Raw genomic sequence first — 6136 nt, 5'->3', positions numbered from 1 at the left:
TAGTCATACAATGAAATACTACTCAGCAATAAAAAGGAATGACCTGTTTATACATGCAACACGGATGAGTCTTAAAAACAATTATACTGAGTGAAAAAAGCCAGAAAATAATCATACATACTCTATCATTCCATTTATATACAACTCTAAATAGAAAATGCAACAGGAGGTGAGCTAAGATAGTGGAGGAGTAGGGGACCCCTTTTTCAGCCGGTCCCGAGTCGAGCTGGATAAGCACGAGACCAGCCTGAACATCCACGGAATCAGCCTGAGATGCAGGAAGATGCATCTTGATCTCTACAAATGAACATCTCCAGCGCTGAGGATTGAGGTACGAAGCGGGGAGCCGTGAAACCGCACACAAATATCGGAAGATAAACAGAAGGGGGAGGGAGCCACCACGTTGGGGCGCCAGGAAGCGGTAGCCACCTGCACGGGGGAGCGGGCTGACTGGCGGACGGCACCCGCGAGAGAGCGGACTGAGACCGTGAGCCGGGTGCACGCGCCACCAGGCATCTCGCGGAACTCCGGAACTCCGGTGCGCTCACTGGAACCAGACTGAGACCAGGAGCTCCGGAGCGCGCGCGGGGCGGCTGTCGGTATTAGAAACACAAAGGACAGAGATGAGCTGGCCCTGGAAGTGAGGGCTAGGACGCCGGGTGTGGGGCGCACATCCCGGGACTCTGCAGGGTTGAGCAGCACCAACAGTAACAGAGTTAAAGTGGCCAGAACATTAGTAGAGAACGGGCCGCGATCCCTCTGTTCTGAGACAGAGGCTGAAATTCGGCCGCTGCTGCTCTAACTCTCAGAAGAGGCACAGCAAACCGCCAGGGAAAGCTGCCAGAGAACAAAAGCCTAGAAATACCGGCTCAGAGAGTGCCCATCCCCATCCCCCCTCGCAGGGGACACGGAGACTCTACCCAAACAGGGCTGCCTGAGTATCGGCGCGGCAGGCCCCCTCCCCCAGAACACAGAAGGCAGGCTGAAAAATCAAGAAGCCCACATCCCTAAGATCCCTATAAAACAAGGGCACACGGCCTGGGTCCCGGTCAATAATTTGGGCTCTGGACAACCCCGCAACCTCTCCTCATCAGAATGATGAGAAGGAGAAGTACCCCCAGCAAAGAAAAGACAATGACGCCACAGAACTAATGGATATGGATATAACCAAACTATCAGAAATGGAATTCAGAGTAACAATGGTAAAATTGATGTGTAGACTTGAAAAAATATTAACGAAAATGTTAATGAAGAATATAGAATCTTAAGGGCGGAAATGAGAGCAAATTTGGCAGAAATTAAAAATTCTATGAGCCAAATGCAGTCAAAACTAGAGCTCTGCGGCCAGTGTGAATAAGGGCAGAGAATGCTAAGTCGGCGATGAAGGATGGGTTTCTAGAAGAAAAAGCTAAAATAGAATCTGGACTCACAAAAATCCACGCACAGGAATGTAGGTTACGGGAGAATACTGACTCAATGAAACGTTCCAATGTCAGAATCATCGGCATCCCTGAGGGGGTGGAGAAAAACAGAGGTCTAGAAGAGATATTTGAACAAATTGTAGCTGAAAACTTCCCTAATCTAGCAAAGGAAACAAACATTTGTGTCCAAGAGGCAGAGAAGACCCCTCCCAAGTTCAACCACGACAAACCTACGCCACGTCACATCATAGTGCATTTCACAAATATTAGATCCAAGGATACAGTAATGAAAGCGGCCAGGGCAAAGAAATTTCTCACGTAGCAAAGCAAAGGTATCAGAATTACGTCAGACTTGTCTACACAGACCTGGAATGAGAGAAACGGTTGGGGGGGGCATTTTTAAAGCTTTTTCAGAGAAAAACATGCAGCCAGGGATCCTTTATCCAGCAAGGCTGTCATTCAGAATTGATGGAGAAAGCCCTCTGCCCTTCCCCGTGTTTGTGCTCTCTCTCAAATAAATCAATAAAATCTTCGAAAAAGAAAAAGAAGAAAAAGAGGAAATGTAATCCTTGCTAATTCTATTTCTTTTAAGAACATATCTGGTACACATATATGTTATATATACTTTTTTATATACTCTTTCATATGTATAGTATATTTCATTATTTGACATTTTAAAAGGATAAAAAAGTATAAGGCTTTTGTGTGTGTGTGTGTGTGTGCACGCTATTTGAGAGTAAATGCTACCTAAATTGATTTGATTCTTTTGGAAAGTTTTTTTTAAAGGGTAACTCTAATTTCTGTGAGACCAGTGACATTAGACCATGTTAATATCCGTAAATTACACTGAAGAACTTGTAAGAGTAGATCATTATGGCTCATTATTCTACAGTTTCCAAGTTGCATCCACCTGCAAATTTTTCGAATTTCTCCCTTCAAACAAAAACAAAAACCTAGATTTTCTTGTTTTAAATAATCATATTCCTTTAGTACTTCCATATATAGTATCTCAGAGGTCCTGAAGTTATATTAATGCTGATGTTCATGTTTTGTTAATGTTGTTTGTTGGGGGAGTGGGAGGTAAGGGGATATACAGGTCCCTACATTATATCCTGCGATGCCTGATGTAATAAATGAGAAACAATTATGAAGTAGAAAAGAACCAACAACCTGTTTCATTTAGTTTCACATGCCTTTTTACTGTTGATGTTAGGATATTTCAAGGCAGTGAGGCAATCCTGGAGGGCCAGGATAGACTAGCATTTAAGGATTTACTATAGCAATAGGGAGAGCATAACTTGTTCAAAAGGAAAGTATTAAATGCAAGGAAGAAGGGAAAGCTCTATTCTAAAACTTTATAGATAGATACAAGGTTTCAATTGGAAGCTGAAAACACAGAGGAGAGCATATGGATGAATATAAAGCTACACAAAAACACAGCTAGGATTGATACGAGAATAGATTCAGAATGCCTCAGAGAGATGAAGGAGACACAATTTATATCACAATATAAATTACAAGAGTGGCCCAGAGTTCAATAAACATTTTGGAATGTATTCTAAGTGCTATAGGGTACACATACTTGCCACTGTCCTCAGACATGAGGTTTATTAATGTTGAAGAGAGGGATCATGCAACTCAGTTTGCCAAAAAAAAAAAAAAGCCCTGATTTATACCTGTTTTCCCTAGTTCTTACTTTTTCAGTCAAAAGTATCTCAATTCAGATGATAATTGCATGATCGCTGTAATGATAAAAGAAAACTGATAGAAATCTTATCTGTTAAAGGCAAGTAATCTCAGAAATGTTTGTCTTGCCTTGCTCTTGCTCAGAAAAACTAAACAGTTCTTTAATAGTAAGAAAGAAAGGCAGTAGCAAGAATTATTGTGGTGAAGTTAAGGCTAATCAGCAAAAAGGAAATAGTTGTTCATGATGTAATGGACTGAGTGGGTTGGCAACAGTGCTCAGCAGTGGCTTTGGGCACCTGGTCTCTCAGCTCTGGGGTTCTTCCACTCCTCTCACCTTAATTCACACAACAAGGGACACTCACTAGTGGAACACATTAACTAGAGCCTGGTTTTCAATCTGATCCAAATATACATCACCTGAAAGGGGAACATAAGCTCCCAAGACTTGTGAGAAGAAAAATTAACACAAAGAAAGATATCAAACCAAATAACATTTGCCATCTGAAAAAGAATAATTAAAACAAACTAGACTTTAAAATAAACATGCTAACTATATTTAAAGATATGAGGGACGTTAATATACAAAGCAAGAACAAGAAATCTAAAAAAAAAGATATAAATATATCAAATCAACACACCGTACAACAAAGTTACACAACATTATGTGTCAATTATATCTCAATAAGAATAAATTTTTAAAATAAAAGGGAAAAGTATAACTATATTGTGATCTGCTAACAACACCATGTCCTCTCAACAGTCAATCATCTTAACGTTAGGCCTAAAATGTTTTCTAAAAAAGCAATATTTTAATTATTTGCTTTTATTATACAGTTACAATATTGCTTTAATTGTCAATTTTATAGTACTGCAATTATTATGTGAAACATAAGCCAATTCCTACAAATTTCTGACAAAGTTTATCCCATGAAATATCATAATATGTTACTAAGATTTCCAATTTGCCATTTTAAATAAAGTTTAAAACGCAGTTAACAAGGGCACTTGGGTGGCTAAGTCGGTTAAGCACCTGCCTTTGTTTTTTTTTTTTTTTTTTTTTTTAATGATTTTTTATTATATTATGTTAGTCACCATGACAGTACATCTCTCGGTTTTCGATGTAAAGGCTCCATGATTCATTAGTTGGTATAACCCCAGTGCACCATGATACGGCAGCCTCCTTACTACCCATCACCGCCTATCCCATTCCCCACCCCACTGACCCTCGTTTGTAGTCCTCAGTTTGTTTCTCAAGTCCATAGTCTCTCATGTTTCATTCCCTTTCTGATTGCTCCCCCTTTCTTATCCCTTTCTTCCCACCTACCGTCATCCTAGTTCTTATGTTCCATAGATGAGAGAAATCATATGATAGTTGTCTTTCTCTGCTTGACTTATTTCACTTAGCATTATCTCCTCCAGTGCCGTCCATGTTGCAGCAAATGTTGAGAACTCGTTCTTTCTGATAGCTGAGTAATATTCCATTGTATATATGGACCACAACTTCTTAATCCAGTCATCTGTTGAAGGGCATCTCGGCTCCTTCCACGATTTAGCTATTGTGGACATTGCTGCTATGAACATTGGGGTGCATATAGCCCTTCTCTTCACTACGTCTGTATCTTTGGGGTAAATACCCAGTAGAAGCACCTGCCTTTGGCTCAGGTCATGATCTCCAGGTCCTGGGATCAAGCCCCGCACTGGGCTCCCTGCTCAGCAGAGAGCCTGCTTCTCCATCTCCCTCTACCCCTCTGCCCTGTTCGTACTCTGTCTCACTATCTCAAATAAATAAAATATTTTTTAAAAATTAAAAACATTTTAAAAAGTAAAACATAGTTAACACTGAATGCTCATCTTCCAATCAGAGTCTACCCAAAGATTTACAATGGAGTCCAAATGTCTGTCAGCAGGAAAAATGAAAGTAGCAATTGCATCACGATCAAGTTTTAATATAGCCACTATGTCATGTTTATTCAATGATATGTATGATTACAGAATTTTTCCATATACGTAGCTGTTTTATAAATGACTTTAAAAGCAGCTTAAGCACATTCATTAGATAACTGCTACGGTTAAAGCTGGAACTCAGTAAAACGTACCAAAGGAAGGTATTCATTTTCATGTTCAGAAAGCATTATTCATCTGATTGTGAAGAACTCCAGTATGCACATAATAAATTAATATTTATATGATCATTTTGTTAGAAAAGTAACAGTTACCTGTGATACACCCAACTTTTTACAAGCATCAAGAAAATTTTCTACATTTCTTCGACATTTTGCCATGCTCAGTTTAGGCTGTAAAGGAAAAGGAAAAAGGCATTTTTTCAGGCATATTTATACAGAAATTTACCAATATAAAACTTAATTTTATTGAGGTATATTATTTAAAGAAGGTTTCAAGAAGCTTTATCTTTCTTTAGAGAACTAACAAACTACAGACAAAACTTACCACTGCTGGTGATGGCACGTGAATACTAGCTACAGAGCGTGGCCTTATGTGATTGGCTAAATGGCAAAGAACAACCCCATCCATCAGTGCAGCTCCAATGTCATCAGGCAAAATTACTTTTAACCTGGACTCGAGATTCTATAAAGAAACAGGTATAAATCACAGATATTTTATGTAAATATATATGCTATAAATTTATATTACTAATCATTATATACTCCAAATTTTAAAAAGCTTTGCAAATAAAATTCAGATATCTTGCTAATTTTCCAAGTTAAATCCATATCCATTTCTACAAAGCAGATCTGTAAGGTCAAGCTTACTTACATTGCGAAGTTGTCGTATTTGCTCTCGTTCTTCCCGTAGATGTTCCATTTTTCTTCTCATTGTAAATCCTGGATCTGCTGCCCCATATTCCTGGCGAGATGAGCGGCTAAAAGCTATAAAAACAGAAATTTCCTAGCTTATCACAAGGCTAATAAGAAGACTCAACCAGCGGTGAGAAAAGAGGCATGATAAAAAAGAATCAGTACAAAACTACATAAAACACTATTACTTATTAATACATTCTAAATATTTTT

General features: G+C 39.0%; 1 protein-coding gene across 2 annotated transcripts in view; it reads right to left on the bottom strand.

The window, feature by feature from the left end:
* LRCH2 (leucine rich repeats and calponin homology domain containing 2) overlaps positions 1–6136 on the bottom strand; it is a 127676-nt gene that overhangs the window by 16241 nt on the left and 105299 nt on the right. The window lies entirely within an intron of this gene.

This window comes from Ursus maritimus, assembly GCF_017311325.1.
Source record: "Ursus maritimus isolate PB19 chromosome X unlocalized genomic scaffold, ASM1731132v1 scaffold_X1, whole genome shotgun sequence".
Taxonomy (NCBI): domain Eukaryota; kingdom Metazoa; phylum Chordata; class Mammalia; order Carnivora; family Ursidae; genus Ursus; species Ursus maritimus.
This window is presented reverse-complemented; position numbering and strand designations above follow the sequence as displayed.